The following is a 21,161-nucleotide window of genomic DNA, read 5'->3' on the forward strand; positions in this document are numbered from 1 at the left end:
ACACTTTTTAGTAGTATTGTGATCAAACGACATAACTGTATCTCTTACAAATGAGAGGTCACATATTCAAACCTTGCTTCAATAAGTTGGGAAAATATGTATGCACAGATTCTACACGATAACAAAGTCAATACTATTAAAAAACTTACTTTATAACTTTAACACTTTACATGTAATTATCTAATGATTTTTTTTTTTTACCAAGACTATGTGGTCTAATGGTATCCGGGTTGGATTTTCATTTGGAAGGTTGTGAGTTCGAGAACAGATACTACAATTCGCATTCAAAAAATCTAATGAATTTTTTTATTTGATTATTTGTTAAAATCTTTATTAATTTATGAATACTCAAGAACTTACTTTTGATGAAGTCAAGCATATGCAATGGCTTTAACTTCTTCCATACGTTTTAGCCTCTTCTTCCTTTCAAAGTCATGTTTGAGTTGAAAAAAAGAAAATGAAAAAAAAAAAAAAAAAAAACAAACAAAATCAAAAACCTCGCAGATGGTTTGGAGTAGTCTTCATGCTGGATTTAGTGGATTGTTAGAGTAGATGGCTGTCTAGATTGTATTGATTGGTGTCCCCTCCAACTTAGATTGTTTAACACGTTTATTGACCAAGAATTAAATAGAATATTTACAGTACTCTATACCCGCTACATTTGTTATATTTTTCACGAACTAATTTCACTTTTGGTCCCACGACTTTAGAGTTTCTATCATTTTTGGTGCACAACTTTAAATTTTTTCAATTTTGGTGTCTAACTTTGTTATTTTTATCAATTTTGGTCCTTTCGACCAAATTGACTGTGAAATATTGCTGGATTTTACATTTTAGGGGCAAAATCGTCATCCCAAGAAAAGATATTCAATATCTAAACAAAAGAAAAATCATGTTAAGAGAAATATAAGAGTTTGGCAATCGTCGATGCTATAAATCTCATAGATCTGTGTCTAGTTTTTGTCCGTCTTCCCAATTATTCTCATCGATCAAACACTTATAGATATGATTTTAGAGTGATTTTGTTTAGATATTGAAGATGTTTCATTGGGATGACGATTTTACCCCTAAAAATATAAAATCCGGCAATATTTCGTCGTCAATTTGGTTGAAAGGACCAAAATTGATAAAAACAACAAAGTTAGGCACCAAAATTAAAAATTTTTAAAATTGTGCACCAAAAGTGATAGATCCTCTAAAGTCGTGGGACCAAAAGTGAAATTAATTCTATTTTTCACTATTGTTATCATGTACATGCATCCACTATATTTTTTTTTATTTTTTATTTCAATAATAATATATAATAATGATAATAATAAGCGTTAATTCTCAAAATGATTCTCAGATTATAACATTTTTTCAAATTGGTTCTTTTACTTTTAATGCACCTAAACTGGCCTTTCGACTATTAAAATTTAGGTCATATTGGTCCTCCGTTAGTATTGGTATCAAGATGGCGTTAAAATAGAGGACAAAACTGACAATTTATGTTGTTTATTGTTATCAATCACAAGCGCTATGATTTTTTCTCCAAATTAACTTAACAATTAGAAGGTGAAAAATCCTAATTTTCCATAGTTGTAATCCAATCGAAGGTTGTGAACTTCCATAACCAACGAAGGACCCAACCAGCAGAGGGTGAGAGATGATCCTCTGCTTCGCATAGTCCCCCATTGCCGCAACATCACGCGCCTGAAAGTTCGCCGCTGCCACGGCGTGACCGGCGTCCGGCTGGCGGCGCTGGCGCACAGTTGCGAGCGGCTGAGGAAATTTTCATGCGATATGGTCAGTTGTCACGTTCGGTTCAGCTGTCGGTTAGGTCTATCTGCGTCACCACTGCCAATGACGGCTGTGTGGTTCCTAACCTGGTCTGCGCGGGAGCCGCGAGTTCGTCGGTGAAATCCATTTCTCTGAAGTACATTTACTACGGCTAGCGATTTGGGTTGTTAATCGCTAGGTCAAAGAATCTGAAAACACTAAAGATTTTGCGTTGTTTAATTTTGGGGCTTGGGATAGCCGTCTGGAAATTATTACTGATGGAAACAAAAGTTTAGGGATCGTTTACTTCATTTCTCTGTTTTTTTCATTTTCAGTTTTCCATTCTTCCATTTCTCCAGTTTTCCTTCTCTATTCTTCCAGTTTTCCATTTCTCCATTCCCCCAATTTTTTATTTTTCTAATTTTCTATTCTATTAAAAACAATCATCCCATATAGTATTTGTATATTTCTACAACAAAGATAATAATAATAATAATAATAATAATAATAATAATAGTAATAATGATAATAACAATAATTTAATAATAATAATAGTAATAATGATAATAATAATTTAATAATAACAACAAAAAATTTGTGTATATAAGTAGGAGGAAAATGAAAAAGAAAAGAGATAATAATAATAATAATAATAATAATAATAATAATAATAATAATAATAATAATAATAAAAGGGCTCGCACAGGGAAAGAAACAAAAGCGGAAGAGAAAGAAGATAGCTTTGAGTTTAAAAACATGCTGTGCACAGGATTCAAAACTGAGACCTAAGCTTGAGCAATGTTCACACGTTTCCATCTCTCCACTTGGAGAATGTGTATTTTCCTTTCTCCAAAATTGTATAGAAATTGGAAGAATGGAGATGAGATTAAAATGAGTTAATTCCACTTTTGGTCCTATATTTATTGGGCATTGGACACATTTTGACCGGTTTAATTAATTTAGCCACATTGAACCCAGACTTTTCAAAAAGTGGACAATTTAAGTCCATCGTTACATCTGCTGTTAAAGTGCCGTGAAGTATGATGGCAATTACGTCCTTTCAATTGCTTTTGATCCACAGCCTTCATCCTCCAAAAGTCTCTGTGCTTCTCCAGTATCATTGTGAATCGATTTGGTCTTGTCTGCAGAACACCAAATTGTTCCAGGATTACAAATCATAAACAATAAACAGTTAATTAATTGGGTATTTGAGAGCTGAGATGCTTACTCTTATCATTTATCACTCTGTGCAGAAGCTTCTTCCTAGCATTATTATAGTGCCAGTGATGGTAGTCTAGAGCATATATGAATCGCTTCCACATGCACCCAGCTGGATTATACCTTTCCCCATCTCCGTCTTCCTCGTCAACGTGTCTCATCCATGAACTCCTTCCCATATTCCCAGATTTCTGGTAAAAACAAAAAACCAAATACAAATACGCTGTCGGATCATAATGAAAGCTACAACAAATGAAGGCTGTGGATCAAAAGCAATTGAAAGGACGTAATTGCCCTCATACTTCACGACACTCTAACAGCAGATATAACGATGGACCTAAATTGTCCACCTTTTAAAAAGTCTGGGTTCAATGTGGCTAAATTAATTAAATCGGTCAAAATGTGTCCAATGTCCAATAAATATAGGACCAAAAGTGGAATTAACTCGATTAAAATCTACTATACTAATAAGAGCCCAAGAGAGTTAGGCCTATAATAGGTAGAAAAAATGGCGGTCAAATATTTTAATCAAATGAATGGCTCAGATTGATCAGATTTTAATTTTTTCCTTAAGATTTCCTAATTTATCCTTAATAAATATGATTATCCGTTAACATTTCCGTTAAATATTATCTTTTTCATTAATTTCTGTTAGTTTACTGTTAACTTACTCATTGATTTCAATAAGGAAGGTCTTAGTTTCGAACCTCATCCCAATCAAAGTTGGCATAATTAGTACTCTATTTTACTCTTATTAAATTAAATAATCTATCTACTATATATATCTATATCTACTTCTACTATACTAATAAGAGCCCAAGAGAGTTAGGCCTATAATGGGTAGAAAAAATGGCGGTCAAATTTTTTAATCAAATGAATGGCTCAGATTGAACAGATTTTAATTTTTTTCTTTAAATTTCGTAATTTATTCTTAATGAATATGATTATTCGTTAACTTTTCCGTTAAATATTATCTTTTCCGTTAATTTCTGTTAGTTCACCGTTAACTTACTCATTGATTTCAATAAGATAAGAAATGTTTTAGGTTCGAACCACATCCCAATCAAAGTTGGCATAATTAGTACTCTATTTTACTCTTATTAAATTAAATAATAATTTAGTAGCTACAACAAAAAATAATACATATGCATTTCTTTAATTTAGAATTATGTGTCTACAATGTCTTTATTCAAAAAAAATTATTCATTATCAATAAATTAAATAAGAGAAATAATTTCATTAGTTATATTGTCTTTATTTTTCTCCAATATAAAAATTCTTTATATTCAAAATTCAAATTCATCAATTGATTATATTCGCTACATTGTCCCTACAATGTCTTTATTAAAAAAAATTATTCATTATCAATAAATTAATTAAGAGAAATAATTTTATTAGTTATATTGTTTTTATTTTTCTCCCATATAAAAATTCTTTACATTCAAATTCATCAATTGATTATATTCACTACATTGTCTATTATCTTTTTTTGTGCATTATTTTTTTTAATTAAATATCAAAGTTATAATTCAAAATAATGCTATATATTTATTTACCAAGTATTTTATTAATACCATGAAAAAATTTATATTAATAAAGCCATTATATTAACTATTTGAGGGATTTGTTGACAAAGAGAGTATTCAAATCATACAACAAATTGAAGTGAGAAACGACCTCGCAATGTCCGTGTTTGATAATCAGCAGTTAGCGGTTAGCGTTAGCCGATTATATTAGCGGATTTGACCAGCGAATTATATCAACGGTTGGTAAGAAGATATTTGAAAAAATTAGTTGTTTAAATTAACATTTAAAATGGTCTAAGGGTATACAAATAATAATAATAATAATAATAATAATAATAATAATAATAATAATAATAATAATAATAATTGTTTTACTAATTTTTTTTAAAAAAATATAGATGTGTTTTGGGGAAATCATTCTCAAAAACGTTAAGTGAAAATATTATAAATTGCAATGTTTGTATTTTCAGTGGTTTGGAACAAATTGTTGCTTCAAATTGTTGAATAACCAAAACACATTATTTAGCATTTTGATCTTTGAGTTACATCATATTTACCAATCGTCCAATATCTTTGGGTTACATTATAATTAAAAAATTTAAATTTTTACTACATCTAAATTCCTTAAATTAGGAATTTCTTTATCCATAATAATTTATTCAACAATAATGGTTGAACTAAATGAACACTGAGCAAAACACCTAAAGGACTTTTTTATTCAACAATAATAGTTGAACTAAATGAACACTGAGCAAAACACCTAAAGGACTGGTACAGTTGATTCATTCATTGATCTTGTATCTATGTGCATTCATTAAATATATTAGAACCCTTTGCAACAAAAATACTTGGTTACTATTTAAAAAAAGTTTAGTAACAATTATAATGAATCTCTTATATTACATTGTATTCATATACTATGAATTACATATTTAAATAAACAAATTAGACATTAAATTATTTATGTTGAACTTCTCATACATAACCTTGCATTTATATACTTTCAAATATTTATTTAATTATAAACATTGGGTAGAAAAAATGACCGTCAAATTATTAAATCAAATGAATAGTTCAGATTGTTCAGATTTTAATATAATCTTGCCTTGATATGCTTTAAAATACTTATTTAAGAAAAACATTAGGCAGTATCTCAATCGCGCAATGCGCGTAAACAACTAGTTGGAGATATAAAATTAGTAAACAAGTTCTCCATTTTTCATTTTTCCACTTCTCCAATTCTTCATTTTTCCAGAAAATTTTCCATTTTTCCAATTTAATAAACGATCACTTAGTTTTGATCCATCTAGAATGGCTTCAGTTAGCAATGTTGGCGTGACGGCTGTGTCCAAATGTTCAAACTTAGAGACTCTGCATTTGACGATGACGCCTGAGTGGGAGATGCCGGTTGGAAAAATGGAGGATTTTCCAAAAAATGGAGAAATTGAGAAGTGGAGAAATGAAAAATTGGAGAAGTTGTTTACTAAATTTCTTCTTCCAAATTCAATCTCTATCTCCATTCTTCCTCTTTTAATACAAATTTGGAGAATAGATAAAAAGCTTTCTCCAAATGGAGGAGTGGACACGGGTGAACAGTAAATCACGTGAACAGTGCACGAGGTCCTGGGATCGAATCCTGCGTGTGGCGCTTTGTTTGTGTTTTGTTCTTCCCTTTCTTTTCCCCTACGTGGCTACGTCTTCCTCTTTTTTTTTTTTTTTTTCATTTCGTCCTTCTTTCTTTCTTCTTCTTATTATTATTATTATTATTATTATTATTATTATTATTATTTCCCCCCACCCCCACCCCCCACGTCTTCCTCTTTTTTCCATTTCATTTATTTCTCTTTTTTTTTTTTTTTTTTTTTCCATTTCGTCCTTCTTTCTTTCTTATTATTATTATTATTATTATTATTATTATTATTATTATTATTATTATTATTATTATTATTATTCCCCCCCCACCCCCCACATCTTCCTCTTTTTTCCATTTCATTTATTATTATTATTATTATTATTATTATTATTATTATTATTATTATTATTATAGAAATGAAAAATTGGAAATAGGGAATGAAAATTAGAAAATTGGAGAAATGGAAAATTGGAGAAATGGAGATAGAAAATTGGAAAAATGGAGAAATGGAAAAATGGAAATGGAAAAACAGAGAAATGAAGTAAACGACCCCTAAATATCTGAAGGAACTGATGCTTGACAATATAGAGACTAATATTACTAATTTGTCTGCAATTGCTTCTAGTTGTGTGAAACTGGAAAGATTGGTTTTTGCTCATACTGAGAGAATTGGCGATCCTGAAGTTTGTTGCATTGCCAAGAAAGAATCATTATGGTCCACACAAGTTGTATGGACCATATTTTGTATACGGTAAAATAATGTATATTCAATACAAAAATAATATACATTTAGTACAAAAATAATGTACATTGTATTCAGGAGACGTACACTATTTTTGTATTGAGTGTACATTATTTTGTATAATGTACATACAATACAAAAATAAAATACATTTAGTATATTAAAATGTACTTTTTATTATGATCCACATAACATTATGTCGCAAATTATGCTGTGCAACCGAATGCACCTTGCAAGGTGCATACGGTTGCAAAACGGCGCCGTTTTGGTTAAAAAAACGCGCGTCTCACTAAAAGAAGAAATCAGGTTCGATTCCCAGCAATAGCATTTTTATATATCCAGAAATTCATAACTATATAACCACAATTTCATAACTATATATCCACAATTTCATAACTATATATCCACAGTGAATGAATGAAGTAAAAATCCACAATGAATGAATGAATGAAGTAAAAATCCACAATGAATGAATGAATGAAGTAAATATCCACAATGAATGAACTAAATATCCATAAATTCATAACTATATAACCACAATTTCATAACTATATATCCACAGTGAATGAATGAAGTAAAAATCCACAATGAATGAATGAATGAAGTAAAAATCCACAATGAATGAACTAAATATCCACAATATATGATTGAACTAAATATCCACAATATATGATTGAACTAAATATCCACAATGAATGAACTAAATATCCATAAATTCATAACTATATAACCACAATTTCATAACTATATATCCACAATTTCATAACTATATATCCACAATAATGCTATTATTGAGAATCAAACCTGATTTTTTTTTTTAAAAGTGAGACGCGCGTTTTTAATCAAAACGACGTCGTTTTGAACCGTATGCACCATGCGCATGGTACATTCGGTTGTACAGCATAACTATTGACATTATGTGGACCATGGTCTACATAATAATTTACCGCAAAAAAATGTGTGGGCTTGATGAAGCTTTGTATGAGTGGATGCAAGGTGAGTGATGAGGGGATTGTAGCGTTTGCTTGCAGGTGTCCGAATTTGGTTGAGCTTAGTATAAAAAATTGTAGAGATGTGGGGTGAGGAAGTTGCAGATTAGTTGAAGGAATTTCATTAAAATGGAGTGGAACACCTCAATTATCCTTTTTACCATTCATTTTAACATCAACTTAACACCAATGCTAACAAATGACTAATATAGCTAAATTTAAATAGTTGGAGAACCAATTTATGTGCATTTAAAGTCAATGAACTAATTTGAGAAAAAACTATAGCCGGAGGACCAATTTGGGAATTAACTCTAATAATAATATATACACATTATATATTGGAGTTATATGTTAGTTATTTCTTAAAATTAGTTTTTTACGCGCTTTGCGCGATTGAGATAATGCCCAATAATTATTTTTAAATAAGTATTTCAAAGTATATCAATGCAATATTATATAGGAGATTCATGCATAGGTAAATAAATGTTGAATTTGTTTATTTAAATCGGTAATTTAAAGTATATAAATGCAAAATAATATATGAGAGATTGATTGTAATTTTCTCTAAAATAAATGTTTGTAACTTTGTAATATCGCTAGTCTAAATACTTAGTCTAAAAGCGATAGTCTAAATAAATACTACTTTTGATTTAAATTTCTCTAATTCTTCTTAATTCTCTTTTGGGTAGCATTATCATTATCTTCATCTTCAGTACATGTCCTCTTTTTTGTTTTTGTTTTTTATTTAATGGGTAGTGTGTCATGTGCAATAGGGTTATTGGTGGTAGCATAGACAATCGTAATTTTGTGAAATCGTGTCCACCTTGCGGTTCTATGTTCATAATTACTGAACTATATGTTCATAATTATAAAGTTATGTATTCATAATTTTTGAACGTCATATTCATAATTATTGAACTCTATATTCACAATTACAGAACTCTATGTTCATAATTATTGAATTATATGTTCATAATTATAAAACTATATATTCATAATTTTTTAACTTCATATTCACAATTATTGAATCTCTATATCCATAATTATACAACTATATGTTTATAATTATGTTCACAACCCTATGTTCATAATTACAGAACTATATGTTCATAATTTTGAACTATATTATATTTATAAGAGCAAATTACATTTTTGGTCCTATGACTATAGGGAGCGTGTTAACTTTGGTCCGTGACTTTTAAAACTAACAATTTAGTCCTTTAACTATGCTTTTTTTAGCAGATTTGGTCCTTACGGCCAAATTACCGGTGAATTTTCGCCGGAAAAACGTAACCCATTTTAAATTAAATATAAGTGGGGGCAAAATGGTCACTTTAACTTTTTTTAAAAGGTAAAATTCCATCTCTGCGAATACTTTCTCCGATCACCACCGCCGCCTCTGCGAAGGCGTCATCTCCGGCGAGTACCTCCGTCTTCGCCTTTGCGATAAAACCCAAGATGCAATTGCCGAAGTAATTTCTGATTACAGGTGGGTGGAAACATGCCTGGTAATGGGCCGGCCTAGAAAAGTAGTTGTCTCCGTCCTCGTCCTCGTTATTATCTGTGTTTGTCTCGATTCACAATTGTACAAAGCAATTCCAAACGTACGAAGCAATCATGGTAAATGACGATACATGTGTAAGATTGGGTCGTCACCGGAAGATGGAATTTTGCCCCTTTTTAAAAAGTTAATATAAAGTTATTATTACTTGCCGCCATTGTCGTCCTCTAGAAGCTCACACAGTTCACATGTTGCGAAATTTAAAGAGTAGGAGGTTCGGCTGTAAGCTACTGACCAAAATAAGTGGAGTCAAAATGGTTTCTTTTGGAATCAGAATGTGTATGTGGGCTTTCGGAATCGGAATCGGCTGCCCTTGAGACAAACTCTTGCTAGCATAACCCGAAAGAAAAAAAAAAACTCCGGCTAGCAGGTGAAGGAAAGAGATGAAAGGGACCTGGAATGACCAATTTGCCCCTATTATTAAATAATTAAAAATGCTTTACGTTTTTCCGGCAACTTTTCGCCAGTGATTTAGCCGGGAGGACCAAATCTGTTAAAAAAAGTATAGTTAAAGGACTAAATTGTTAGTTTTAAAAGTCACGGACCGAAATTAACACGCCCCCTATAGTTATAGGACCAAAAGTGTAATTTGCTCTATTTATAATTATGAATAGTTTTGGAACCGTGTCCACCTTGCAAGGTGGACACGGTTCCACAACATAATTTGCCTAGCATAGAGGGGTACATTGTGCAATGAGATTATAGTGTAGGAAGCTTTAGATTTGCCTTGATGTGTATATGACTGTGATCTTAGTTGTACTATGTGTTGGAACCATTGGTAGAAAACAAATAATAATCAAATAAAATATGACTATTATTTTCTGGAAAGAAGGGAAGAAAAGATGAAGAAATTTGGCTAGTGTTTGGTGTTGGGTTTTTGCAAGAGTCAAGTGGGCACTCTTTCCTTAAAACTTTATTTGCCACCTCCCAAAGATGCTTGGAGCGTTGTGGCCAAGGCTTCCCAGGATAAAACTTGCTAGTGATTCAATGTTTGAGCACTCAAACAAGGAATCCGGCGAGCAAGACACGGTTATGAACACAGTAAGGCTTGAAGAAGGAGTAGAAGCAGAGAGGTTTTGAGGCTAAAAATGATGAACTTTCGTGTTCTATTTTTCTGTGTATTTTTCTCTACTGCCTCTACCCTCTCTTATATAGGGTTGAAGGAGCCAATAGCCTTTATTATGGCAATTAAAACTGACATTAAAGATGACTTCCAACAGCTATAACAGCTGGCCACTACCTGGGAATTGAATTCAGAATTCAAAATTGGAGTTAATAGGATATTAATTCCGTAACAGATGAATTCAATCCCCATAATAGTCAGAACTTTCGGGTTCCAGACTGTTGGCGTACAGAGTTCGGTCTCAACTTTCGACCTCACCCAGTTTCGGCCCACAGGCCGAAACTTTCGGCCTGTTCAGGACATTTCGGCTTTCGACCTCACCCAGTTTCGGTCTGTTCAGGACATTTCGGCCACAAGGCCGAAAGTACTGGACAAGTTTCGACCATATGGCCGAGCCGAAACTACAAGTGGCATGTTGGAAAAATGATACCGAAGTTTGGCATAACTTAGCCCGCCAATTTCCGGCGCACACGAGCTCGGGCTTGAATCAAGCCTTTTTCAATCTCGTCTAAAAAAATATTTTTTAGAATTTTTTTACCTGTTAACCTGTTGATTACCTGTAAATAGGTCTAATTATACAACTTTAAAGAGTTCAAGGGTGTAATTGAACATTTTTAATGTTTGAGGGCCTAATTGCTTTTTCATCAAAAGTTAAAGGGTCTATTTGACCCTTTTCCCTTAAAAATATCAAATTTGTAATGATGCCCAATTGTTAATTCATCTTGTTGATGCCTAGACCTCCTCTTCTTGCAATATATTGAGTATCAAAATTCGGCACAATTATGTTGACAGTTTCACAAAAAGACTTCACACTTGCAACTAATTCATCTCATCCACTATCTCTTAAATTTTAAATAAGCAACTTAGTAGATGACACAAGATGCATTGCAATCAATAGTAAAATTGTTCATTATTATGAATATATAGTTCAAAAATTATGAACATATAGTTGTGAACATAATTATGAACATATAATTTTTTAATTATGAATATATAGATACAATAATTGTGAATATGAAGTTCAAAAATTATGAAATTTAGCTTTATAATTATGAACATATAATTCAGTAATTATGAACATAGAGTTCTGTAATTATAAATATAGAGTTCAATAATTATGAATATAAAGTTCTAAAATTATGAATATATAGATTTATAATTATGAACATATAATTCAGTAATTATGAACATAGAACTGTGTTTACCTTGCAAGATGGACACGGTTCCACAGCATAACGATTAATACTATGGTGAAGGGGGCCAAAAAAATAATAATATACTATTAATATTTTTTTGGGGAAGGGGGGGGGGGGGGGGGGGGGGGGGGCAATCGTTATGCTATGGACCCGTGTCCAGCATGCATGCTGGACACGGGTAACAGTGCTATTAGGCACTGTTATCTCCTTTTTTTTAAAAATAAATTTTAGACCGCTTCGTTATAGGAGTATATGTTCATAATTTTATTACTATATGTTAATAACTGTACATTCATAACTCCATAACTGTACGTTCATAACTCTATAACTGTATATTCATAACTCCATAACTGTACATTCATAACTCCATAACTGTACATTCATAACTCCATAATTGTACATTCATAATTTTCGAAGCTCTATGTTCACAATTTTAGAGCTCTATGTTCATAATTTTATCACTATATGTTCATAATTGTAAGTTCATAATGTCAGTGCTCTTTGTTCATAATTCGATCAATAACTGTACATTCATAATTCCATAACTGTAGATTCATAACTCCATAACTGTAGATTCATAACTCCATAACTGTACATTCATAACTCCATAACTGTACATTCATAATCTTCGAACCTCTATATTTACAATTTTAAAGCTCCATGGTCATAATTTTATCACTATATGTTCATAATTGCAAGTTCATAATGTTAGAGCTCTGTGTTCATAATTTCATAATTGCATAATCGTACATTCATAACGGCATAACTGTACATTCATAATTCAAAAAAAAAAAAAAAAACAACGACGTTAACGCCGTTAACGGCAAAACACACGCGATTTTTTTTTTTAAAACTAAATGACGCTTTTTTTTAAAAAAACGACGTCATTTTGGGCCCGTGTCCACAATTCATTGTGGACACGGGTCCAGGGCATAATTTGCCCAAGGGGGGGGGGGGGGGGGGGGCCAAGGGCCCAAGACGCCCAGTTAATAAATCCTCTAAATCCTCCAAAGGCTTCACTCATATAAGTATTATTAATTTTTTTTTGAGAGGGGGGGCCAAGGCCCCCTGCAGTAACAATGTGCATCCGTCCCTGTGGGTCACTGTTCCTGGTTATGCGAGAGTTTCTAAAGAATTGTTGCCCAACAATTCTCCTTTGAAGCGACCCCCACTTCTCTCTAACATAGGTGATTATTTCTCGAGTATCCCACATACTCAAGAATCATTAAAGCATTTAGCATGCTAGCCTCGTGCGGGAGTCACTGTTTTAACGAGGAGTGGTAGGGAGTCCGAGGCCCCCACAGTGACGCGCTCCATTCCATAATTTAGTTGTCCCATTGAACCTAGGTGCCAGCTAGGTTGGGTATCCACTATAGAACATTTTAGTCCAAGGGCATTAGACCCATTCCTCGTGTCAACTTCTCCACAACTTATTTGCCTAGCCCTTTAGTCAGCGGATCCGCTATATTGTCTTTTGACTTTACGTAGTCAATCGAGAGAGACAACACCAGTTGTGAGCAGTTGTCTAATGGTATTATGTCTATGACGCACATGTCTAGACCTACCATTATACATATGACTCTGTACTCTTCCAATTGTGGCTTGACTATCGCAATGCACACATATTGGAGGGTCTTTCCCAATTAGGAATATCCTCTATAAAATGGCGTAGCCATTCAGCCTCTTCACAACCTTTGTCCAAGGCTATCAGCTCAGATTCCATCGTGGATCTAGATATCACAGTTTGCTTAGAGGATTTCCATGCAACGGCTGCACCGGCTAGTGTAAACACGTAGCCACTCGTGGACTTTGAGTCCTTAATATCAGATATCCAATTCGCGTCGCTATACCCTTCAAGTACAGCGGGATATATCTCCCGTAATGCAGTCTAAGATCACGAGTATACCTCAAGTATCTCATAACCTTTACTATTGCCTTCCAGTGCATAGCACCGGGGTTACTCGTATATCTACTGAGTTTACTAACCGCATAGGCAATATCCGGCCTAGTACAGCTCATAAGATACATCAAACTACCACTAATCCGAGCATATTCCACTTGTGAAATACCTTCTCCGTGGTTCTTGGTTAGATGAATGTTTGTATCAAATGGTGTCCTGGCCACTTGACTGTCATCCTTGTTAAATTTCTCAAGGATTCTGTCAATATAATGTGATTGGCTCAACACGAGACCATCAGGTCTTCTAATGATTCTTATCCCGAGGATTAAATCGGCCAAACCCATATCCTTAATGTCAAATCTCGCATTTAACATGTTTTTAGTAGACTTGATCATCCGATCATTACTACCAACGATGAGAAATCATCGACATATAAACAAAGGATGATGTAGCCGTCTATCGTTTCCTTAACGTAGACACATTTGTCACTTTCGTTTATTTTAAACCCGTTAGTTAACATCGCATGGTCAAACTTCTCGTGCCACTGCTTAGGCGCTTGTTTTAAACCATAGAGCGATTTAACCAACTTACACACTTTCCTTTCTTGGCCCGGAACCACGAACCCTTCGGGTTGTTCCATATAGATTTCCTCATCTAATTCGCCGTTTAGGAAAGCGGTTTTCACATCCATTTGATGAACTTCCAAGTTCCGCAACGCGGCTATGTCAAGAATCATCCTAATGGAGTTTATTCTCGTTACGGGAGAATACGCGTCGAAGTAATCGAGGCCCTCCCGTTGCCTGTAACCCTTGATTACAAGCCTAGCCTTATACAGTTATACTTCTCGATGGAACCATCAGGTTTCATCTTCCTTTTAAAGACTCACTTGGATCCTAAGGGTTTACTACCCGGAGGAAGATCAACAAGTTCCCAAGTGTGATTCTGTAAGATAGAATTCACTTCACTTTTTATAGCCTCTTTCCACATTGGTCCTTCTGTAGAAGTCACAGCTTCTACATACGTTCGAGGCTCGTTTTCTATCAAACAAGATAGAAAATCGGGTTCGTTTTCTAATAAAAAAAGTTAGAGTACCCGAATCGTACTCTAACAAGTAAGTTAGAAAATCAGGACCGAATGATTTTCCAACTCTCGCCCGCTTACTGCGTCTCGGCTCGAGCTCAGGTTCTTTCTCAGATTCCCCACTATCATTATCCATAGTTTCGTCAAACGTTCGTTTTGACGTACTTGGTCCCTCATTGGACCTACAAGGAAATATATTTTCGAAGAAATATGCATTCTTTGATTCTATTATTGTGTTCTCATGTACGTCCGGATTATGGGACTCGTGTACTAAGAACCGATAAGCAATACTATTATGTGCATAGCCAATAAAGATACAGTCCACCGTCTTAAAACCTATCTTTACTTTCGTAGGTGTTGGCACCAAAACTTTGGCAAGACACCCCTGTTGGTCCCGATAGGGTGGTAAAAAGTCTAGAGGGGGGGGGGGGGTGAATAGACTTTTTAAACTTTTTCACAATTAATAACACTTTGGTAATTTCAACTCTAAGTAACAAGATATGAAACTTAGATGCGCAGCGGAATAATTTAAACAACCAAGTGTTACGTAAAATCAAAGAGATATATCACATGCAGTATGATAGATATGCTTGGTATGGCTCAAATAATAAGTATGCAAATTTGTGCCCACATGCATACGTGAAATCTACTAGACCCAGATGAATAAATTCGAACAGTATATAAAATGGGTCAGTCAAATATTCAACATGCAAGATAACAAAATATTTAAAGAGATGGTGCACTCAATATGTGTGTGATATCACGTGTGAATCAATGAGTGAATCCGAATGGAATTGTGTCTGCATGCACTTGTAAAGTCACATAACCCAATCAATAAGATAAATGAATAAGACGAATAGTAAATGGGTTAGTATGCATGCAATAATAAATAAAGGCAGTAAGTAAATGAGAGAGGCAATTTATAGTGGTTCAGAGGTGGTGTAATCCTCCTAGTCCACTCTTCTCCTTTCACTCCAAGGAAGAAATTCACTATCTCGTTCACCCAGATACAAATAGTGAATCAAGTGCACACAAGCACTTCCCGAGTGTTTTGCACACAGCTACACTCAATCCCGAGTATGTCGCACAAAGCTATACTCCCGAGTATCTCGCACAAAGCTATACTCCTACACCAACTAAGTGTCTTGCACCCAGCTACACTTAGAACCACCGAGCGTCTCGCACACAGCTACACTCAGCAACCACGAGTGTCTCGCACAAAGCTACACTCAATAGGGTAGTGTCTTGCACAAAGCTACACTCAACCCTCTTTCTACACACAGTAGAGGTAAGATTTAGAGAAAACAAATTTCTCTTCTAATGACTTGAAGAATATCTCTCGTGTAAGCTCAGACTAGATATTTTCGAATTTTTGCTTCATTGTATTGCCTTGCCTTCTCTTTTTCGTGTATTGCACTCTCTGCTTCATGTCTTCAAGTCTTCTGGTATATATAGCTGAAGAAGCTATATTACCGTTGTAGCATCAGTTGATCTTGATCGTTCATCTTGATCAGCTACACATTATTGCCAAATTGCATTGCGGTGATTTAATGCAAGAGATTGGCTTCTTACAGTGAGTTTGAAAATCCTCGCCTAACAAAACTTCAAAGTCGTATATGTCGGCTCTTCAGCTGAATCTTCTCCGAAAAATAATTTCCTTATCTTTGACGGATTCAAAATGATGAAATCTTCCAAAAGATTTTCTGCTGATTCTTGCTTGAGAAAAAATTATATCTTCGTCCATTTCTTCTTCTGAAATGGTTTGAGATGCATATATAGCAGGATCATGTGTAGAAGAATTCATATCATGTCCACAAGCTTCCAAACTTGTAGTCAACTTAGCCTTACATGTGTCCACATTGTAGCATGCACTCAACAACTGTCATCTTTAAAGAATATGCTTCCGATGAGATTTGAACACGAGCCAACAACATATATCTCCCACGCTTGTACCACTACACCATATTAACTCATTACTTAATATTTCTGGATTTAATCTTTATTCCCAGAATGACTTTAGTAGCATTTTAGATTAATTCACAAATTAATCCGAGTCTGCCTTTTGGTCGTCCCCTATCAGCCCCTTGGTCGTCCCCTTCTTTATCTCTTACTCAAAAATGTAGAGATTGAGTCTGGAACCCGTGACTTCTAACTTCAGCCACCTTGTTCCTTATCCACTTCACCACTTAATCCTTTGGTGTTTTCGAAGGTAAATAATTCTCAAATAGTAACATTCTGGATAAGTATATTTTGCTAAGAATTTCGTAGAATTTTTGGCTTGACTTGGGATTTAGACTAATAGACAACTAGACTCAAAATAAAATAGGGGGTTCTAAAAATACAAATTTGGCTCATCAAAACTATTACAATTTATTCCTAACAAATTCCCCCTTTTTGATGATGCCAAAACCTATACCCGAACATTTTGGCTTAGTCCAGTTAAAAAACAATAATATTTTATTTTGACTAGCCAAATTGACGAGTTTGACAATTTTTGGACCTAAAAACTTTTTACTTTTAGACACGTAAAAGAGGTTGCAATTTTTGAGGTTTGATTTTAATTTCTTTTTGTCAACTTGTTTTCTTCCCTCAAATTGCATTTACAAAGCTAAACATGTGTCTAAAAACTAAAAAGCATAAAGCTAAATAAAATATGACTAGATAGATTAATTGCATCAAGGTTCAACAAGCCATATTACATACTTAGCAAAATATATTTAAATATCAAACATTTTCATAGTCCAATCATGCTATTGACTCTAGCTCTTAGCTTAATGAAGTTACCTTCGCAATTAGCATGATAATATAATTGCTTCACTTGCCCTTTGATATAGCATGAAAAAGCTCCACGTACATCTCCCTTGCTTGTTGGAAAAACATTTCGAGTGTACCATTTGGCACATTCGAAAATACTCATTCCTTCCTCTAGTTTGGACACGTCCGGTACAAGTGCGGCAAATGATGCAATGACATCTTCATTCGGTGAACTTCCTTCCCCCTGAAGGTATGCATGGCCCGAACTGCTCGAGCTTTGTCCACCATGTCCAAATCCACAACCAAAATGAGAGGGTTGTTCTCTTTCCCCCTTTTTGGTGTCATAAAAAATGGACTTAACCATGTCCGTGCCCTTCTTGGATAATGTCACAATTTCCTTGACCACCGAGTCGGTACGCAAAGTTGTGCTAGCCATTCCTTGGAGAAAATCCTTCATTATGGATAACTCTTTCTTGATCATTCGAATATCATCTCCATGTGTGTCAATCTTTTCAATTGATCTTCGTAGATCCTCAACCTCCACGCACACTTTGAAAAGTAACTTCTCATGCCTAATTTTGTGTATCATGTTGTTGGCATGGTGAGACTTTTCAAGATTGACTTGAGCACTTCTTTCCTCCTCAAGGGCAATTGTTAACCTGTCAACAAAAGAATTAAAAAACTCAACAATTGTTGGGTTAGATTTTTCAACATGTGCTCCAATGGCCTCCTTTAGTTCCTTCAAGGCCTTGATCACCTCAACATTAGAACCTTTTGTTTGGTCAATTTCCTCATTTTCATTCGAATTTTCATTCAAAATATCAACACCAATATGTTCATCATCATTCTTTTGAACTTCATCCTCCTTTGCTTGTCCATCCATCTCAACATCTTCTTGTTGTTCTCTTTCCTTGGCCTCTGGATCAGCCCCTAAATCAGCTGGTAACACTGGTTCATCAGCCACCACAAAATCAGTGTTCAAATCTGCCACATAGTGAGTATCCAAATCTTCTATAAGGTCATCCCCTGTGTCGTCTCTCTAGTCATCCCCTGCATCATCCCCTGCTTCTTCTTCTTGAACTGCTTCAATTTCTTCTGTTTGGATGGTGTTGGAAGCATCCAAGACCTCATTCTGTTCCTCAGCAGCAACTGTCTCAACATTAGCAGCCTCATCTTGGTCTCTAATCTCAACTCTTGGTGTTCTTTTCTTCTTAAACACACGGCTTAAGGGTATGTCATCATCCAATTGTTCTTCTTCATTTTCATGTTCCTCAATTCTTTCTCTTTTGACATTAACCCGAAATAGGTACTTGCTAGAAATAATTGACTTTCTATCCTTCATTTGGATGCCTTTCCTTCTCAAGAGTTCACCAATCATGAGACCATAACTAGACTTGTCTTCTTTTTCCACCATTGTGACCAATCGGTTGAAAATTACTTTGCTCCAATCCAACTTCTTTCCATAAACCACAGCATTCATCATACTTGCTATTTGTAAAGTAGATTTATCAAATCCACCTAATTTACACAATACACACTTGGCAAGAATTTCAACAAGTTTACAAAATTCCCATTTGAATAATTCAGACTTCGGCTGTGCTTGTTGCAATGGAGTTCTGTTTCTTGCTAAACCATGAAACTAACCTTCCCCCTAAGAACTGGCACGTTCCTGAGGTACTTTTTCAATCAATTTTGCACCCTGCAAAATCTGCATATGAAAAACCGGTTAGTTCAAAATTTCCTTCTTTAGGATACCATAATACAACATTAATGGTTCCTTTGAGATATCGGATAATCTTCTTGACGGCAAGTAGATGGCTTTCTTTTGGCTTAGATTGGAATCTTGCACATACACCCACTGAGTAAGATATGTCGGGTCTACTCGCAGTGAGATATAATAAAGATCCAATCATTCCTCGATATTGCGTCTCGTCAACATCTTTGCCTTCATCGTCCTTGTCTAATTTGACTAATGTGCTCATTGGAATTTTCACTGAACTCTTTCCTTCTTGGCCGAATCTCTTAATGAGATCTTTGGTGTTTTTGGCCTGATTTATGAGTATTCCTTCCTTCAGTTGTTTTACTTGCAGTCCAAGGAAGTAGTTTAGCTCTCCCATCATGCTCATTTCAAACTTGTTCTGCATGAGCTTAGAAAATTTCTCACATAATAATTTATTAGTACTTCCCAAGATAATATCATCAACATAAATTTTTACTAATAATATATGATCATTTTCTTGAATTTTAAATAAGGTTTTGTCAACAAGGCCTTTGGTAAACCCACAACTAATTAAGAACATTGATAGGGTGTTATACCAAGCTCTCGTTGCTTGTTTTAACCCATATAATGCCTTCTTTAGTTTGTAGACCTTATCAACATTATCTTTTACCTCGAAACCTGGGGGTTGCTCAACATATACTTCTTCTTCGAGTAGGCCATTTAAGAATGCACTTTTTACATCCATCTGATAGACTGTAAAATTCTTGTAAGCTGCAAAGGCTAGACAAATTCTTATTGCTTCCAATCTTGCAACCGTGGCAAATGTCTCATCAAAATCTATTCCTTCTTCTTGTGAGTATCCCTTTGCGACTAGCCTTGCTTTATTCCTAACAACGATTCCATCTTTATTTGCTTTATTTCTAAAGACCCATTTTGTTCCAATCACGTTGTGATTAGATGGTCTTGAAATAAGCTCCAAAACATCGTTGCTTTCAAACTGATTTAGCTCTTCTTGCATTGCTTCAATCCAACTAGGATCTTTTAAAGCTTCATCTGTGTCCTTTGGTTCAACCTGAGAAAGAAAACATGAAAATAAGGTTTCTTGTAAAGCAGATCTAGTTCTCACGCCATCATGAATTTCTCCAATGATTTGGTCTTGTGGATGATTTCTTAGCCACTTCAAATCCGGTTGAAAATTTCCTTGAGAAGTAGAGGGTTCATGTGAGGTGGAAGGATTTGGATTTGCGGTTTGATCCATTTGTTGATCTTCACTATTAGTTCCAACTCCAACCCCAACACATCCCCTTACTTCTTCCCTTATTTCATCTTCCACATCGGTTTCTGTTCCGGAGCAGTTTAGATTGCTATTTCCCTGCAAAATATCTTCAGAAATTTTATTAGTATTATTTTCATCATTGATACCAACTGTCGGATATTCCTTGCTCTTCGAGAGCTCATCAAACACGACATGAATGGATTCTTCAACCACCATTGTTGATTTATTTAATACTCTGAATGCTCTGCTGGTGGAAGAATATCCTAAGAATATTGCTTCATCTGCACGTTGATCAAATATTCTTAGATATGTTTTACCATTATTAAGAACAAAACATTTGCAACCAAATGAATGAAAATAGCTAAGGTTAGGTTTTCTCCCTTTCCACAATTCATATGGTGTCTTGTCGTGCAGCTTGTAGATTAGACTTCTGTTTTGGGTATAGCAAGCAGTATTGATTGCTTCGGCCCAAAAGCGTTTAGGTAGCTCGGCTGCAGCTATCATTACTCGTGCGGCTTCTTTAAGCGTACGATTTCTCCTTTCGGCAACTCCGTTTTGTTGTGGAGTTCTTGCGACTGATAGTTGATGCATAATTCCTTGAGTATTGCAGTAATTTTGAATTACGCTATTCACAAACTCTGTTCCTCTGTCGGTACGAATTTTGACAATGTTGACTTCTTTTTCA

At 34.5% G+C, this 21,161-nt stretch overlaps 1 long non-coding RNA gene across 1 annotated transcript; it reads right to left on the reverse strand.

Moving 5' to 3' along the window:
• Positions 1-2,840: 2,840 nt before the first annotated feature.
• LOC109183060 lies at positions 2,841-19,489 on the reverse strand. Its single transcript, XR_002054482.1, has 4 exons — positions 19,480-19,489; positions 12,894-12,900; positions 2,987-3,167; positions 2,841-2,900 (listed from the first exon to the last, which is right to left on the reverse strand). It is a non-coding gene; the product is annotated as an uncharacterized LOC109183060 (long non-coding RNA).
• Positions 19,490-21,161: the final 1,672 nt, after the last annotated feature.

Source organism: Ipomoea nil, unplaced genomic scaffold, assembly GCF_001879475.1.
Source record: "Ipomoea nil cultivar Tokyo-kokei standard unplaced genomic scaffold, Asagao_1.1 scaffold1096, whole genome shotgun sequence".
Classification (NCBI taxonomy): Eukaryota; Viridiplantae; Streptophyta; class Magnoliopsida; order Solanales; family Convolvulaceae; genus Ipomoea; species Ipomoea nil.